The following is a 17,172-nucleotide window of genomic DNA, read 5'->3' as shown; positions in this document are numbered from 1 at the left end:
CTTGGTTTTCCAGCAAATAGGAGATTTGCCGAGTAGAACAACATAACCAGACAAAGAGCAACGCGTCTTTGGAAATGAATTGTAGTCAGAATCGCAATAGGCATCAAGGTGAAGATTTGAATCCTTGCTAAACAAGATGCCTTACCCACAAGTTCCTTTTAACTACCGAACAACTCTAACAGCCGCTTCCTAGTGACGCTTTCGAGGTTCGACAAGAAATTGTGCCAAGAGATGAACAACGTAGCTAAGGTCTGGACGAGTAAGCGCTAAGTAGACCAAATGACCAACCAACCGACGATACCGAGATGGATTAGAGTACAACACACCATCATCTTTAGCGAGAGCGTGGTTTTGTTCCATAGGAGTATCAATAGGTTGAGCACCAAACAGGCCGCATTCAGAGATGATATCCAACATATATTTGCGTTGAAAGATATAGATTCCCTGTTTGCCTCTGGACACTTCATCCCAAGAAAAAATTCAGAGGACCTAAATCCTTCATATGAAAGCACTCACTCATATACTCCTTAAACGATGTTGTTAAGGCCGCATCGTTACCTCCAAAAATAAAATCATCCACATAGATCAGAACATATAGACAAGAACTGCCTTTGATGTATGTAAAGAGAGACGTATCAGGTAGTTGGATTGAAAACCAAACGCTAAAAGGGCAGTTGAAAGCTTTGCGAACCAGCACCGTGGAGCTTGTTTGAGCCCATAGAGTGACTTTTCGAGTTTGCATAATTGATTAGGTTCTGTTGCGGTTACACCAGGAGGAAGCTTCATGTATATCTCTTCCTCTAAATCACCATGTAAAAAAACACTATGCACGTCCATTTGAAATAACTCCCAATCATTTGCAGCAGCAACTTTCAACAAAGTACAAATTGTAGTCATCTTTACAACGGGAGCAAAAAGTTCAGTATATTCAGTTCCTTCCTTTTGACGATACCCAAGTGCAACAAGTCTAACTTTGAACCGTTCAATAGAACCATCCGAGTTATATTTAATACGAAAAACCCATTTGCAACCAATAGCAGTTTCTCTTCTAGCAATGTTGTAGTGCCCCAAGTCTGATTCTCCTCAAGTGCTCCAACCTCATTGTCAACAGCATTATGCCAATGTGGATCACGCATTGCCTCTTGAAAGGAAACATGTTCAAAATTGGCACTGATGGAGGCGAAAAACAGCTGTTGCGGATGAGATAAGCGATCAAGTGATACATAATCAGAGAGAGGATAGAGACACTTACTTGAGGAAAATTGCTGAGAAAGGGATGACACGTGAGGGGGTTTATCAAGTTGTGTACCAGAATATGTAACATACGGTTCAAGAAGTACGGACTGCAGTTTTGTTCATTTTCCACGGCCAAGATCATCAAGAGCAGGATCTGTATCCATTCCTTGATTGTCAGAGGAGTTCATCAAAGGGTCGATCAGACTAGAATCCGGATCAAGTTGTCCAATATCATGAGGTTGCTTAGAAGCATCTGACGGATCGATCGGTCCAACCTGTTGAGGTTGCGTAGAAGCATCTGGCAAATTGATCGGTCTTGAATCCGGATTGATCGGTCTCTCGTCGTTAGGTTGTAAGGGATTGACCGGTCTTGTGTCTGGATTGACCGACTTGGGGATATGAGTGATCGAACTATTTTCTGTTGGAGGATGGAGTTATACTAAGCGTGCAGAGCTGGTTGAGACTGCAACAGATATTGATGTTCATATATTTTACCTTGTTTTACCTTATTTATTCACATCTTTTGCATGATTTTCTATCTAGTTTGGCCATCATTGTATAGCTTTAGGACTGTTTATGCATTAGAGTAGATTTGCATTGCATTTGCATAGTTTCTTGCATAAACATGTGATTTTGGATCCCAAGGAGCATGGAAGGAATGCTGAAGAGGATTGGAGCTATCAAGTGAAGAAAACAAGGGAGTTAGAGCTGAAGAATCAAGGTCCGCAAGTCCACTCGATCGCCCACTCGACCAGACACTCAACCGTGTGCGGAGAAGGACTCGACCGGACGGAAGAAGCAGAAGAGAGGTCAACTCGACCAGGCACTCGACCAAGCACATGGTCGAGTTGACCTAGCCGCCTCTCTATTTTGTCATCTAGCCATTTTAGGGCTTCCCCACTTTTCTATATAAGTCCCTTGTACCTCATGGCCGCCTACAAGTCAGACTAAGTGAGAGAGAGAGTCAGAAACAAGAGAAAAACCTAGTTTTTACCCTTTTGGGATTTATCTATTTTTGCTTTCTTTAGATCAATAGCCACTTCTACATTTTGTCTCAAGAAATCTTTGATACTTGTTGTTTCCATAACTTTCTAAGTATTGAGAATTTGAGTTTGATTTCTTCTTCAATATTGTAGATCTCTATCTCATCTATCTAATCATGCAAGTTTCATTGATTTCTAGGTTTATGATTGTGTTCATCATGTTTAGTGATTGTGAGTAGTGTGCTAGGATCTTGAGGATTGTGTTAGGCTGGATTAGAGTTGTGGTTGCTTAGGTTGGTCAAGCTTGTTTGTTATAGATCTCTTCTAGGCTAGATATGCTCTATGATATCCTTATATCTGAGAGGGTAAGGTTAGATCTTAAGCTTCTTAGCATCACAACAATGTCTAAGAGTCTAGATAAGGCTAGATCTAGAGATTATCATTAAGCAGGCTAAGAGATTAGATGTTTTGTTTGATTTTTGACATAAATGATCTGGTTGTTTATTGCCTGATTTTATATGTTCTTTGCTGAGTGAGAACTAGTTTAGGAGTATCTAAGCTTGATTGTTATTGCCATGGGAGTGGATTAACATGTATTAGGAGATCATTGTCTAGAGATAGCACATGTTTGATTGAGGTTTGTTGACCAACTTAGATGACCATAGCTTGAGTCCAGCCCATGAATTCATCCTTAGGACCTTCTTTGTCTATTGATTTCCCTGTTTAAATCCTGTTATTCGCTTGCTGTTTGATTTGCTTTTGTCTTGCTCTGTTTTCTTTGGTGTGCTCTGTTTCTCGTATTTGTCCACTCGACCTAGTACTCGATCGAGCACCCGATCGAGTGCTTGCTCGAGCATCATCCAGTGTTCTTGTTGTTCATGCTCTGCATCTGCTCTGTTTCATTTTCTGTCTCATTCTAGTTTCGTTCCTGTTGCATCCATTTCATTTCTGTTTAATCATGTTCATTACTTATCTTGCATTAGTATAGTACTTGCTCTTGTTTAGTTTCATTACAGCTTTTGTTTACATTGTTCACTTTTCATTTAGTATCTTGCCTTAGTAGTTTTCACATTCTGCATTTCATTAGTGTATTAGGGTTGTTAGTCAAAATCATTCATCATATTTGGCTTAACTTAGATAAGTGTTCACATCCTGATTGCTTGCATCACACTCATTATGGTTTGACATCCTTTATGCTACAACTACATAAGGGTAATTGAAACACCTTGCATCCACCTGTTCATCATTTATCATCTCTATCATCATATCCCACACCACACACAAAAGATCTTGTTTCAGATATCCGGGCACAGGTAGTGACGGTTAGTCCAGCAGTGCAGCCTAGGAAGGATCATCATCATAGAGGTTCTAGTAAGGACGGCATGCCTGCGCAGGTAACCAAGAGGAAGTGGGAGGCTACACAGAGACCGAGTGGTTCCGAGTGCTTTGGTTGTGGGAGCATGGATCACAAGGTAGCTAGGTGTCCCCAGAGGAGTGCTCCGACAGCAGCGGTTCGTGTGTGTTATCATTGCAGGGAGCCTGGGCACATCAAGCCCAAGTGTCCCAAGTTGCAGCAGATGGCAATGGTAGCGGTGCAGTATATGGTGCAGCCTGGAGTTGAGCAGGCGCCACGGGTGTACACGACAGTCGAGCCTGGTGGAACCAGTGCCAGAGCGATCACAAGTATAATTTCTGGTACTTAACTTTGTGAATTTCAGTAGGTTCAAATTTTTTATTTTCCTGTGATAAAGTGTTAGGTTCTCAACACATGAGGTTTGTGTAGGGACCCTTTTGGTAGGCGGGTTTAAGTCCCATGTTATGTTTGGTTCTGGAGCTTCTCATAGCTTCATTACTCCGGAGTGTGCAGAGAGTGCTGACATCCGGGGAGATCCCGTGGAGCGTACAAGAGTTGTCAGAGTTGCGGGAGGCAAGTTTCTGAGTGTCATTGGATGAGCTAAGGGAGTTGATATTCAGATCACAGGAGAGTCGTGGCCAGCGGATTTGCTTATCAGTCCAGTGGAGTTGTATGATGTTATTCTTGGGATGGATTGGTTGCATCGGCATATGGTACATCTAAATTGCCATCGGGGTAGAGTGGAGTTTGAGCGTCCAGGAGGGCGTGTTCTAGTCGTTGTAGGGATTACCACCATCTTGGTCTGATCCTTTCACGATTGAACTGGAACCAGGGACGACGCCGTTATCCAAGGCTCCTTACAGTATGGCTCTAGCAGAGATGGCAGAGCTGAAGAAGCAGCTAGAGGATTTGTTGAGCAAGGGATTCATCTGTCCTAGTGTATCACCATAGGGAGCGCCGATGTTATTCGTTAAGAAGAAAGATGAGAGTTTCCGCTTGTGTATTGATTATCGGGGTTTGAACCGGGTCACTATGAAGAACAAGTACCCTCTTCCCAGGATCGATGAGTTGTTGGATCAGTTGAGAGGTGCTACTTGGTTCTCCAAGATAGATCTGGCGTCGGGTTATCATCAGATACCGATAGATGAGGCAGCTGTGAAGAAGACTGCATTCAGGACGAGGTATGGGCATTATGAGTAAGTGTTGATGCCTTTTGGGTTGACTAACGTGTCAACAACGTTTATGAGATTGATGAATAGCATGTTTCAGGAGTTTCTGGACGTGTCTGTCATAATTTTCATCGATGACATCCTGGTTTATTCTAAGAGTCCTGAGGAGCATGCAGTGCATTTGAGAGCAGTTCTGGAGAAGTTGCAGGAGCAGAAGTTGTTTGCTAAGTTGAGAAAGTGCAGTTTTTGGCAGCGTGAGATGGGTTTTGTGGGTCATATTGTTTTGCAGAGGGGGTTTCTGTAGATCCGGAGAAGATTCAGGCTATCAGGGATTGGCCTAAACCGCAGAATGCCACAGAGATCAGGAGTTTCCTTGGTTTGGCAGGATACTACAGGAGATTTTTGCAGGTCTTTGCAAGCCTTAAGAAGATGTTGACTACTACGCCAGTGTTGGCTTTGCCTGAGCAGGGTGAACCCTATATGGTTTATACAGATGCATCTAGAGTTGGTTTGAGGTGTGTGTTGATGCAGCATGGGCAGGTGATTGCCTATGCTTCGCGGCAGTTGTGGAAGTATGAGGACAACTATCCTACACATGATTTGGAGATGGTTGCTGTAGTTTTTGCCCTTAAGTATAAGTGTTTACAGATCATTAGCGCCTGAAGTATATATTCACTCATCCTGAGCTAACTTGAGGCAGAGGCGGTGGATGGAGTTGGTGGCGGATTATGATTTGGAGATAGCTTATCACCCTGGAAAGGCTAACTTGGTTGCAGATGCTTTGAGTCGGAAGAGGGTAGCTTCGACTCAGGAGCAGGAGATGGAGTCTCTGGTAGGAGAGATCAGTGCGTTGAGTTTGTGTGCTGTTTCTCAGGAGTCGTTGGGTTTGGAGACGGCTGATAGAGCATACCTTCTTAGCAGGGTGCGGTTGGCTCAGGAGAAGGATTTTGGGCTGGTGATTGCCTCTGAGGATGCTGATTCAGAGTATCAGGTCTCAGCTAATGGTGCTACTCTGATGCACGGGCGGATATGTGTGCCCAAGGATGAGGAGTTGAGGCAGGAGATCTTGAGAGAGGCTCATGCGAGCATGTTCTCTATTCATCCAGGAGCGACTAAGATGTACCGTGATCTCAAGAGGTACTATCACTGGGTCCAGATGAAGAAGGATGTAGCTAGTTGGGTCGCGAGGTGCGATGTGTGTCAGCTAGTGAATGCTGAGCATCAGGTTCCAGGCGGATTACTGAAGAGTTTGCCCATTCCAGAATGGAAGTAGGATATGATCACAATGGACTTAGTGGTAGGTTTGCCATTGTCTCGAACATTGGATGTTATTTGGGTCATTGTGGACTGGTTGACTAAGTCAGCACATTATCTGGCCATTAAGAAGACTGATGGAGCAGCGGTCTTGGCTAAGAAGTATGTGAAGGAGATATTCAGGTTGCATGGGGTGCCGGCGAGTATTGTGTCTGATAGGGATTCTAAGTTCACTTCAGTGTTCTGGAAGGCATTTCAGGCGGAGATGGGCACTAAGGTGCACATGATTATAGCTTATCATCCCTAGACAGATGGACAGTCAGAGAGGACATATCAGACGCTGGAGGATTTGCTGAGGATGTGTGTGTTGGATTGGGGTGGCCATTGGGCAGATCACCTGAACCTGGTAGAGTATGCTTACAACAACAGTTATCAGGCGAGTATCAAGATGACTCTTTATGAGGCTTTGTATGGGAGGCCATGTCGTACACCGTTATGCTGGACTCAGGTGGGGGAGAGGAGCATGTATGGTGCTAGTTTTGTTCAGGAGACCTCAAAGAAGATTCAGATTCTCAAGCTGAACATGAAGGAAGTTTAGGATAGGCAGAGGAGTTATGCTGATAGGAGGAGGAGAGATCTTGAGTTTCAGGTGGGAAACAGAGTGTACCTCAAGATGGCCATGTTGCATGGTCTGAACAGGTCATTGACATAGACTAATTTGAGTCCAAGGTATATGGGTCTGTTCAGAGTGATTGAGCGGGTGGGACCGGTAGCATATAGGCTGGAGTTGCCTAAGGTTATGCGTGCATTCCACAAGGTTTTACATGTGTCTATGTTGCGGAAGTATCTCCGTGTGGATGATCAGGGTTTTGCTAAGATTCCTGAAGATCTTCAGCCTAACATGACCTTGGAGGCGAGACCAGTGAGGGTTCTCGGGAGGAGGATCAAGGAACTTCGGAAGAAGAAGATTCTTTTGATGAGAGTCCTTTGGGACTATGATGGTGTTGAGGAGCAGACTTGGGAACCAGAGGCGAGGAGATATAAATACGACGGTTGCTTTAGCTTTACTCACATCAGTAGCCTATTTTTATGCGGGGCTTAGCAAAAAAGGATTAGGGTATTTCAGTAAATACATTCAACCAACCCCAATTCTTTTACCCATTAACATCTTAGAAGATTTTACAAAACCCCTATCACTTAGTTTTCGACTTTTCGGAAATATATTAGCCGATGAATTAGTCGTTGTTGTTCTTGTTTCTTTAGTACCTTTAGTGGTTCCTATACCTGTCATGTTCCTTGGATTATTTACAAGTGGGATTCAAGCTCTCATTTTTGCCACTTTAGCTGCGGCTTATATAGGTGAATCTATGGAAGGTCATCATTAACGATTTTTTTTTCAAATATTCTTTTTTAGGTTAGCCCAATTAATTATAGAATAGTTGGTTTACGTTATGTAAGAAACACTTGTATATGTGATATTTGATATTGCCTAGGTATATATGAGTTAAAGATCTATATAATTTGAATCTGCTCTACATACTTTTGTGAATTTCTATTTAGATAGGGATTCGATTATAAATTCTTCCTTTTTATCTGTGAATTGGCTGAAAAAACGATAAAAAAAGAATGAAGAATTCAAAGAATGGTTCACAAAAAATAAATGGCATAAAAAAGTCGTATATCTATATTATGGATTTTTAAAAATCCCGTGAATAGGAACTACTATTAAAGTAATTCTTATGATTCACTCATTTTATTATATTATTTCAATTCTAGTTTTTGGTTATTTTGGCTTGATGAATCTTAGCGATTACTTAATTAGAATTACGTCCTAAGTCATTTGATGATTGTATCATTAACTATTTCTTTATTTTGGTGTGAGGAACTTATCATGAATCCACTGGTTTCTGCTGCTTCGGTTATTGCTGCTGGGTTGGCTGTTGGGCTTGCTTCTATTGGACCTGGATTTGGTCAAGGTACAGCTGCGGGTCAAGCTGTCGAAGGTATCGCGAGACAACCTGAGGCAGAAGGAAAAATCCGAGGTACTTTATTGCTTAGTTTGGCTTTTATGGAAGCTTTAACAATTTATGGCCTGGTTGTAGCATTAGCGCTTTTATTTGCGAATCCTTTTGTTTAATCCCAGAAATCATAAAATTCGGGATTTTTTTTTGTAGTTTTTTAATTCTATCAAGATTTAACTCCTACAATTATTCATTGAGACAACAATCCTTGGGAAGGACTAATTTGAGGATGGGGAATTAGCACATCGATTCGCTTTCTTCCTTCCCCTTATTCTTTTAGTTTAATAGAAACTTTTTTTAAGGAGTGTTGCGAAAAAAAGGAAGTTTAGGTTTTTTGAACTTGACATAAAACTTGGTCTCAAATTCTAGCTTAATTCTAATAAGTCTCATTATTATTATTGAAAATTAAAAATTTTGGAAAATACGTTTGTAAATAGAATAGGTTGTTGATTCTGTTTACAAATATCCAAAGAGGTAAATTAAATTATTAAATTAAAATTTCTTTTTATTTTCAATAAAAAGAATAAAAAAAAATCGTGGGATACGATTGAGAAATAGGAATCCGTGTTATCAAAAGATTTCCTGCGGAATGAGTCAATCATCCACTTTGGTATTTTATTGAACAAAAATGGTGATATTGTTCCTCCATTGATCAAGAATTTCGATTTTTGAGAAGTATTATGATCATCCAATAAAAAGGGTTTCAATTTTTTCAAATGAACGATTTGAAGACCTATTGATTCTAACAACTGATTGCAGAGTTGATCATTCGGACCTTTCAATTCATAGATGTGTATCTCAGACCTATGAATGGGGATATTCTCGAAACTCACAAAGAAAAAAGGAAGTGAGTTAGACAAAAAGAGAAGTAACTTGGACAAAAAAAGAAGTAACTTGGACAAAAAGAAACGAAGTAACTTAGACAAAAAGAAACGAAGTGACTTAGACAAATCTTTTTTATCAATAACCTCAGACCAATCAATCGAATATTGATTAATACATAATTGATCGAACACTACTTGAAAACGGCTCTTCCGCTCAGAAACGAAATGTTCCAAATGCTCCTGGAAATTCTTGCTCCCATTGGACCATTTGTATCTATATGCATTAGGATCCCGATTTATGGATCTCTCGGTTTGAGAAAGAAAAATAAGAGGATCGAACCATTTCTTCTGACTCTTTTTCAAATTCGATAAATGTTGGTTGATCGTATCTTTCATTATAGTTCTATGATTCAGAGTATCATTTCCTATCAGATCCCTTTGAATTCCATATTCGAAGTTGCGATCAGGTCTCTTCATTAAAAAGAATCGATTCAATACATTTCTTATGTACCCATAGGGACTATATTGGAATTGGATTTGAATCATATTTCGGATCAATCTATATTGATTGACTGCCTCCATTATGTTGTTGCTAGCAAATACCACTCTTTTTGGATCTTCCAAATAATTCCCGCAGGAGATCCGGACCCAATTTTTTCTGATCCTTCGATAAAAAGATTCATTTTCTTCATAAAAAATAGGAGGTAGAACCAATAAAGATTTCTTTTTCGATTCATCCCTGAAGTTGAAAACCTCCTTCAAGAATTGTCTTTGATCCAATCCGTAGGAATCAATAGAAAAGGCAAATCCCTTATGATACACCAGATCCGGCTCGGTTATTGATAGAGTGAATAGATCTGCCATTTCTTGAAATCTCTCTTCTGACTCGTGGCGTAACGTGTATCCCCCCCTCTTCCGCTGAATCCCGTGAAACCATTTCAGAGAAGTTCATTGATATCTTCTTTTTCTTGAACAAAAATCCATTTTTTGATTTATTTCATCTATTCCATGAACGGAAGAGGGGGGGATACACGTTACGCCACGAGTCAGAAGAGAGATTTCAAGAAATGGCAGATCTATTCACTCTATCAATAACCGAGCCGGATCTGGTGTATCATAAGGGATTTGCCTTTTCTATTGATTCCTACGGATTGGATCAAAGACAATTCTTGAAGGAGGTTTTCAACTTCAGGGATGAATCGAAAAAGAAATCTTTATTGGTTCTACCTCCTATTTTTTATGAAGAAAATGAATCTTTTTATCGAAGGATCAGAAAAAATTGGGTCCGGATCTCCTGCGGGAATTATTTGGAAGATCCAAAAAGAGTGGTATTTGCTAGCAACAACATAATGGAGGCAGTCAATCAATATAGATTGATCCGAAATATGATTCAAATCCAATTCCAATATAGTCCCTATGGGTACATAAGAAATGTATTGAATCGATTCTTTTTAATGAAGAGACCTGATCGCAACTTCGAATATGGAATTCAAAGGGATCTGATAGGAAATGATACTCTGAATCATAGAACTATAATGAAAGATACGATCAACCAACATTTATCGAATTTGAAAAAGAGTAAGAAGAAATGGTTCGATCCTCTTATTTTTCTTTCTCAAACCGAGAGATCCATAAATCGGGATCCTAATGCATATAGATACAAATGGTCCAATGGGAGCAAGAATTTCTAGGAGCATTTGGAACATTTCGTTTCTGAGCGGAAGAGCCGTTTTCAAGTAGTGTTCGATCAATTATGTATTAATCAATATTCGATTGATTGGTCTGAGGTTATTGATAAAAAAGATTTGTCTAAGTCACTTCGTTTCTTTTTGTCTAAGTTACTTCGTTTCTTTTTGTCCAAGTTACTTCTTTTTTTGTCCAAGTTACTTCTCTTTTTGTCTAACTCACTTCCTTTTTTCTTTGTGAGTTTCGAGAATATCCCCATTCATAGGTCTGAGATACACATCTATGAATTGAAAGGTCCGAATGATCAACTCTGCAATCAGTTGTTAGAATCAATAGGTCTTCAAATCGTTCATTTGAAAAAATTGAAACCCTTTTTATTGGATGATCATAATACTTCTCAAAAATCGAAATTCTTGATCAATGGAGGAACAATATCACCATTTTTGTTCAATAAAATACCAAAGTGGATGATTGACTCATTCCATACTAGAAAGAATCGCAGGAAATCTTTTGATAACACGGATTCCTATTTCTCAATCGTATCCCACGATCAAGACAATTGGCTGAATCCCGTGAAACCATTTCAGAGAAGTTCATTGATATCTTCTTTTTCTAAAGCAAATCGACTTCGATTCTTGAATAATACACATCACTTCTGCTTCTATTGTAACAAAAGATTCCCTTTTTATGTGGAAAAGGCCCGTCTCAATAATTCTGATTTTACGTATGGACAATTCCTCACTATCTTGTTCATTCACAACAAAATATTTTCTTCGTGCGGTGGTAAAAAAAAACATGCTTTTTTGGAGAGAGATACTATTTCACCTTCGTCAATCGAGTCACAGGTATCTAACATATTCATATCTAACGATTTTCCACAAAGTGGTGACGAAAGGTATAACTTGTACAAATCTTTCCATTTTCCAATTCGATCCGATCCATTAGTTCGTAGAGCTATTTACTCGATTGCAGACATTTCTGGAACACCTCTAATAGAGGGACAAAGAGTCAATTTTGAAAGAACGTATTGTCAAACTCTTTCAGATATGAATCTATCTGATTCAGAAGAGAAGAGCTGGCATCAGTATCTCAATTTCAATTCAAACATGGGTTTGATTCACACTCCATGTTCTGAGAAATATTTACAGAGGAAAAAACGGAGTCTTTGCCTAAAAAAATGCGTTGACAAAGGGCAGATGGATAGAACCTTTCAACGAGATAGTGCTTTTTCAACTCTCTCAAAATGGAATCTATTCCAAACATATATGCCATGGTTCTTTACTTCGACAGGGTACAAATATCTAAATTTTATATTTTTAGATACTTTTTCAGACCTATTGCGGATACTAAGTAGCAGTCAAAAATTTGTATCCATTTTTCATGATATTATGCATGGATTAGATATATCATGGCGAATTCTTCAGAAAAAATTGTGTCTTCCACAAAGGAATCTGATAAGTGAGATTTCGAGTAAGTCTTTACATAATCTTCTTCTGTCCGAAGAAATGATTCATCGAAATAATGAGTCATCATTGATATCGACACATCTGAGATCGCCAAATGTTCGTGAGGTCCTCTATTCAATCCTTTTCCTTCTTCTTGTTGCTGGATATATCGTTCGTACACATCTTCTCTTTGTTTCCCGAGCCTATAGTGAGTTACAGACAGAGTTCGAAAAGATCAAATCTTTGATGATTCCATCATACATGATTGAGTTGCGAAAACTTCTGGATAGGTATCCTACATCTGAACTGAATTCTTTCTGGTTAAAGAATCTTTTTCTAGTTGCTCTGGAACAATTAGGAGATTGTCTAGAAGAAATACGGGGTTCTGGTGGCAACATGCTATGGGGTGGTGATCCCGCTTATGGGGTCAAATCAATACGTTCTAAGAAGAAAGATTTGAAAAAAAATTTCATCGATATCATCGATCTCATAAGTATCATACCAAATCCCATCAATCGAATCACTTTTTCGAGAAATACGAGACATCTAAGTCATACAAGTAAAGAGATCTATTCATTGATAAGAAAAAGAAAAAACGTGAGCGGTGATTGGATTGATGATAAAATAGAATCCTGGGTCGCGAACAGTGATTCGATTGATGATAAAGAAAGAGAATTCTTGGTTCAGTTCTCCACCTTAAGGGCAGAAAAAAGGATTGATCAAATTCTATTGAGTCTGACTCATAGTGATCATTTATCAAAGAATGACTCTGGTTATCAAATGATTGAACAACCGGGAACAATTTACTTACGATACTTAGTTGACATTCATAAAAAGTATCTAATGAATTATGAGTTCAATACATCCTGTTTAGCAGAAAGACGGATATTCCTTGCTCATTATCAGACAATCACTTATTCACAAACTTCGTGTGGGGCTAATAGTTTTCATTTCCCGTCTCATGGAAAACCCTTTTCGCTCCGCTTAGCCCTATCCCCCTCTAGGAGTATTTTAGTGATAGGTTCTATAGGAACAGGACGATCCTATTTGGTCAAATACCTAGCGACAAACTCCTATGTTCCTTTCATTACAGTATTTCTGAACAAGTTCCTGGATAACAAGCCGAAAGGTTTTTTTATTGATGATATCGATATTGATGATAGTGACGATATTGATGCTAGTAACGATATTGATCGTGAACTTGATACGGAGCGGGAGCTTCTAACTATGATGAATGCGCTAACTATGGATATGATGTCGGAAATAGACCGATTTTATATCACCCTTCAATTCGAATTAGCAAAAGCAATGTCTCCTTGCATAATATGGATTCCAAACATTCATGATCTTGATGTGAATGAGTCGAGTTACTTAGCCCTCGGTCTATTGGTGAACTCGCTCTCCAGGGATTGTGAAAGATGTTCCACTAGAAATATTCTTGTTATTGCTTCGACTCATATTCCCCAAAAAGTGGATCCCGCTCTAATAGCCCCGAATAAATTAAATACATGCATTAAAATACGAAGGCTTCTTATTCCACAACAACGAAAGCACTTTTTCACTCTTTCCTATACTAGGGGATTTCACTTGGAAAAGAAAATGTTCCATACTAACGGATTCGAGTCTATAACCATGGGTTCCAGTGCACGAGATCTTGTAGCACTTACCAATGAGGCCCTATCAATTAGTATTACACAGAAGAAATCAATTATAGACACTAATACAATTAGATCTGCTCTTCATAGACAAACTTGGGATTTGCGATCCCAGGTAAGATCGGTTCAGGATCATGGGATCCTTTTCTATCAGATAGGAAGGGCTGTTGCACAAAATGTACTTATAAGTAATTGCCCCATAGATCCTATATCTATCTATATGAAGAAGAAATCATGTAACGAAGGGGATTCTTATTTGTACAAATGGTACTTCGAGCTTGGAACGAGCATGAAGAAATTCACGATACTTCTTTATCTTTTGAGTTGTTCTGCCGGATCGGTCGCTCAAGACCTTTGGTCTCTACCCGTACCCGATGAAAAAAATAGGATCACTTCTTATGGATTCATTGAGAATGATTCGGATCTAGTTCATGGCCTATTAGAAGTGCAAGGCGCTTTGGTGGGATCCTCACGGACAGAAAAAGATTGCAGTCAGTTTGATAATGATCGAGTGACATTGCTTTTTCGCTCCGAACCAAGGGATCCCTTATATATGATGCAAGATGGATCTTGTTCTATCGTTGATCAAAGATTTCTCTATGAAAAATACGAATCGGAGTTTGAAGAAGGGGAAGGAGTCCTCGACCCGCAACAGATAGAGGAGGATTTATTCAATCACATAGTTTGGGCTCCTAGAATATGGCGCCCTCGGGGCTTTCTATTTGATTGTATCGAAAGGCCTAATGAATTGGGATTTCCCTATTTGGCCGGGTCATTTATGATGAAAAGTATGAGCTTCAAGAGAATGATTCGGAGTTCTTGCAGAGCGGAACCATGCAGTACCAGAGACGAGATAGGTCTTCCAAAGAACAAGGCTTTTTTAGAATAAGCCAATTCATTTGGGACCCCGCAGATCCACTCTTTTTCCTATTCAAAGATCAACCCTTTGTCTTTGTGTTTTCACATCGAGAATTCTTTGCAGATGAAGAGATGTCAAAGGGGCTTCTTACTTCCCAAACGGATCCTCCTACATCTATATATAAACGCTGGTTTATCAAGAATACGCAAGAAAAGCACTTCGAATTGTTGATTCAGCGCCAGAGATGGCTTAGAACCAATAGTTCATTATCTAAATCTAATGGATTTTTCCGTTCTAATACTCGATCCGAGAGTTATCAGTATTTATCAAATCTGTTCCTATCTAACGGAACGCTATTGGATCGAATGACAAAGACATTGTTGAAAAAAAGATGGCTTTTCTCGGATGAAATGAAAACAGGATTCATGTAATGTAACAGGAGAAAGGTTTCCCATTACTTAGCCGGAAAGATATGTGGCCATGAAATAGGGATTAAGTGGAACGGAATTGACTGGGTGGTAGAGTTGTAGAAACACCTGTTTCTTCCACTTAGCTCCATGGAACAATATGCTACTACTGAAACATGGAAGAATTGAAATCTTAGATCAAAACACTATGTATGGATGGTATGAACTGCCTAAACAAGAATTCTTGAACAGCGAACAACCGGAGCTATTACTCACTACATAAAAAAAATTTCCATTAATGAAAGATGGAAATCCATTGGAAAATCAAAAATACGCATGTCGGATGAAATTGTTGTTGCTCTCTGTTCCAATAACGAATCAACTGAATAACTAAATAAAATAGATAGACCTTTCTCTTCGTCTCAGGTCGATAGATCTTCTCAATTGGAAGATCCCCTATATGGATAAGAATGGATAAGACACATTCCAGTTGACTGAGCCTAATTCTAATTGTTTTGTTCCGAAGTAAAGATATCCACGGAGTGGTTCGCCCTATTCAGATATTCACGACCAAGAAGTACTGTATTCTCTTTAGGATAGGTCCTGAAAGGAGAAGGAAGGCTGGAATGCCGCCAGGCGTCTATTATTGAATTCACCCGACCCGATAGTACCAATTTTGGTAACGTCCATCCAGTGCCAAAGTCACTGAATGGGGAAGTCACCAATCCCTAAAACGGACTATGTAATGTACTTTAATCTGCCGGGTTACGGGGGGCTTTTTACCAGAGGTTTAGATTGTATCAATCTACCCTTGTGTGATTCCTGTTGAATCATATACTGCGGGGCGCAGGGCGGACGATTTCAAAGCGGACTCCCCCTCCCCATTCATTAGATAGAGAAGATCGCCAAGATTTCGCGATCCGCTTATTCAAGGCTCTCTATTTTGGGGGCGTATATGATACCTGGGCTCCGGGAGGGGGGGATGTAAGAAAAATTACAAACTTGACTCTTAGCCCAAGTGTTATATTTGGTTATTTACTAAAATCTCCCTTTGGGGGAGAAGGATGGATTGTTAGTGTGGACGATTTGGAAGATATAATTGGAGGGCATGTATGGTTAGGTTCCATTTGTATATTTGGTGGAATCTGGCATATCTTAACCAAGCCTTTTGCATGGGCTCGCCGCGCACTTGTATGGTCTGGGGAGGCTTACTTGTCTTATAGTTTAGCTGCTTTATCTGTTTGTGGTTTCATTGCTTGTTGTTTTGTCTGGTTTAATAATACCGCTTACCCTAGTGAGTTTTATGGGCCGACGGGGCCAGAAGCTTCTCAAGCTCAAGCATTTACTTTTCTAGTTAGAGACCAACGTCTTGGAGCTAATGTGGGGTCTGCTCAAGGACCTACAGGTTTAGGTAAATACTTAATGCGTTCTCCGACTGGAGAAGTTATTTTTGGAGGAGAAACAATGCGTTTTTGGGATCTGCGTGCTCCCTGGTTAGAACCTTTAAGGGGTCCTAACGGTTTGGACTTGAGTAGGTTGAAAAAAGACATACAACCTTGGCAAGAACGACGTTCGGCAGAATATATGACTCATGCTCCTTTAGGTTCCTTAAATTCTGTAGGGGGCGTAGCTACTGAGATCAATGCAGTCAATTATGTCTCTCCGAGAAGTTGGTTATCTACCTCTCATTTTGTTCTAGGATTTTTCCTATTCGTGGGTCATTTATGGCACGCGGGAAGGGCTCGCGCAGCGGCAGCAGGATTTGAAAAAGGAATTGATCGTGATTTTGAACCTGTTCTTTCCATGACTCCTCTTAACTAAAGTAGTAGGTAAAACAGGAAAGTAAAAATCGGTTCATATTAAAAAGTCTTCTTTGTTTCTTTCAATTCAATCTAATTTTTTCTGGCTCGGCTATACTATCCAGCCGAGCCATTCTCCTTTATTTATCATGCTAAGAAGTAAAAAAAGCCAATAAAGATAAAAATATATTCATCCAACAAAAGGAGAGAGAGGGATTCGAACCCTCGATAGTTATTTTTATGAACTATACCGGTTTTCAAGACCGGAGCCATCAACCACTCGGCCATCTCTCCGAAAGATAATTTCTATTTTATTTTTTTTTCGCCAAATAGAACATAGCCCTGTGAGTTAATACGATCACTATGTAGAGAAAGATATAGGGTGTGACTCTCTTTAATAGGTCTATAAATCTATATAAATAAATGAGATACGCGATGCAGTATACCCATTTGTGAAGTCAAAAAGAACCTTTAACTTCA

General features: G+C 39.7%; 1 non-coding gene and 2 pseudogenes across 3 annotated transcripts; 1 reads left to right on the top strand and 2 right to left on the bottom strand.

The window, feature by feature from the left end:
* Positions 1-8,412: 8,412 nt before the first annotated feature.
* On the bottom strand, positions 8,413-9,533 carry LOC147932957 (protein Ycf2 pseudogene; annotated as a pseudogene). The gene is made up of 2 exons (XR_015573721.1): positions 8,563-9,533; positions 8,413-8,469 (listed from the first exon to the last, which is right to left on the bottom strand). The product of XR_015573721.1 is annotated as a protein Ycf2 pseudogene (transcript).
* A 6,069-nt stretch (positions 9,534-15,602) lies between these two features.
* LOC147932956 (photosystem II CP43 reaction center protein pseudogene) lies at positions 15,603-16,960 on the top strand (annotated as a pseudogene). Its single transcript, XR_015573719.1, has 2 exons — positions 15,603-15,681; positions 15,744-16,960. The product of XR_015573719.1 is annotated as a photosystem II CP43 reaction center protein pseudogene (transcript).
* On the bottom strand, positions 16,895-16,986 carry TRNAS-UGA (transfer RNA serine (anticodon UGA)). The gene has a single exon. It is a non-coding gene; the product is annotated as a tRNA-Ser (tRNA).
* Between the last annotated feature and the right edge of the window lie 186 nt (positions 16,987-17,172).

Source organism: Camelina sativa, chromosome 12 (genome assembly GCF_030686135.1).
Source record: "Camelina sativa cultivar CO46 ecotype springtype chromosome 12, ASM3068613v1".
Classification (NCBI taxonomy): domain Eukaryota; kingdom Viridiplantae; phylum Streptophyta; class Magnoliopsida; order Brassicales; family Brassicaceae; genus Camelina; species Camelina sativa.
The sequence above is the reverse complement of the archived record's forward strand: the minus strand, read 5'-3'. Positions and strand labels throughout refer to the sequence as shown.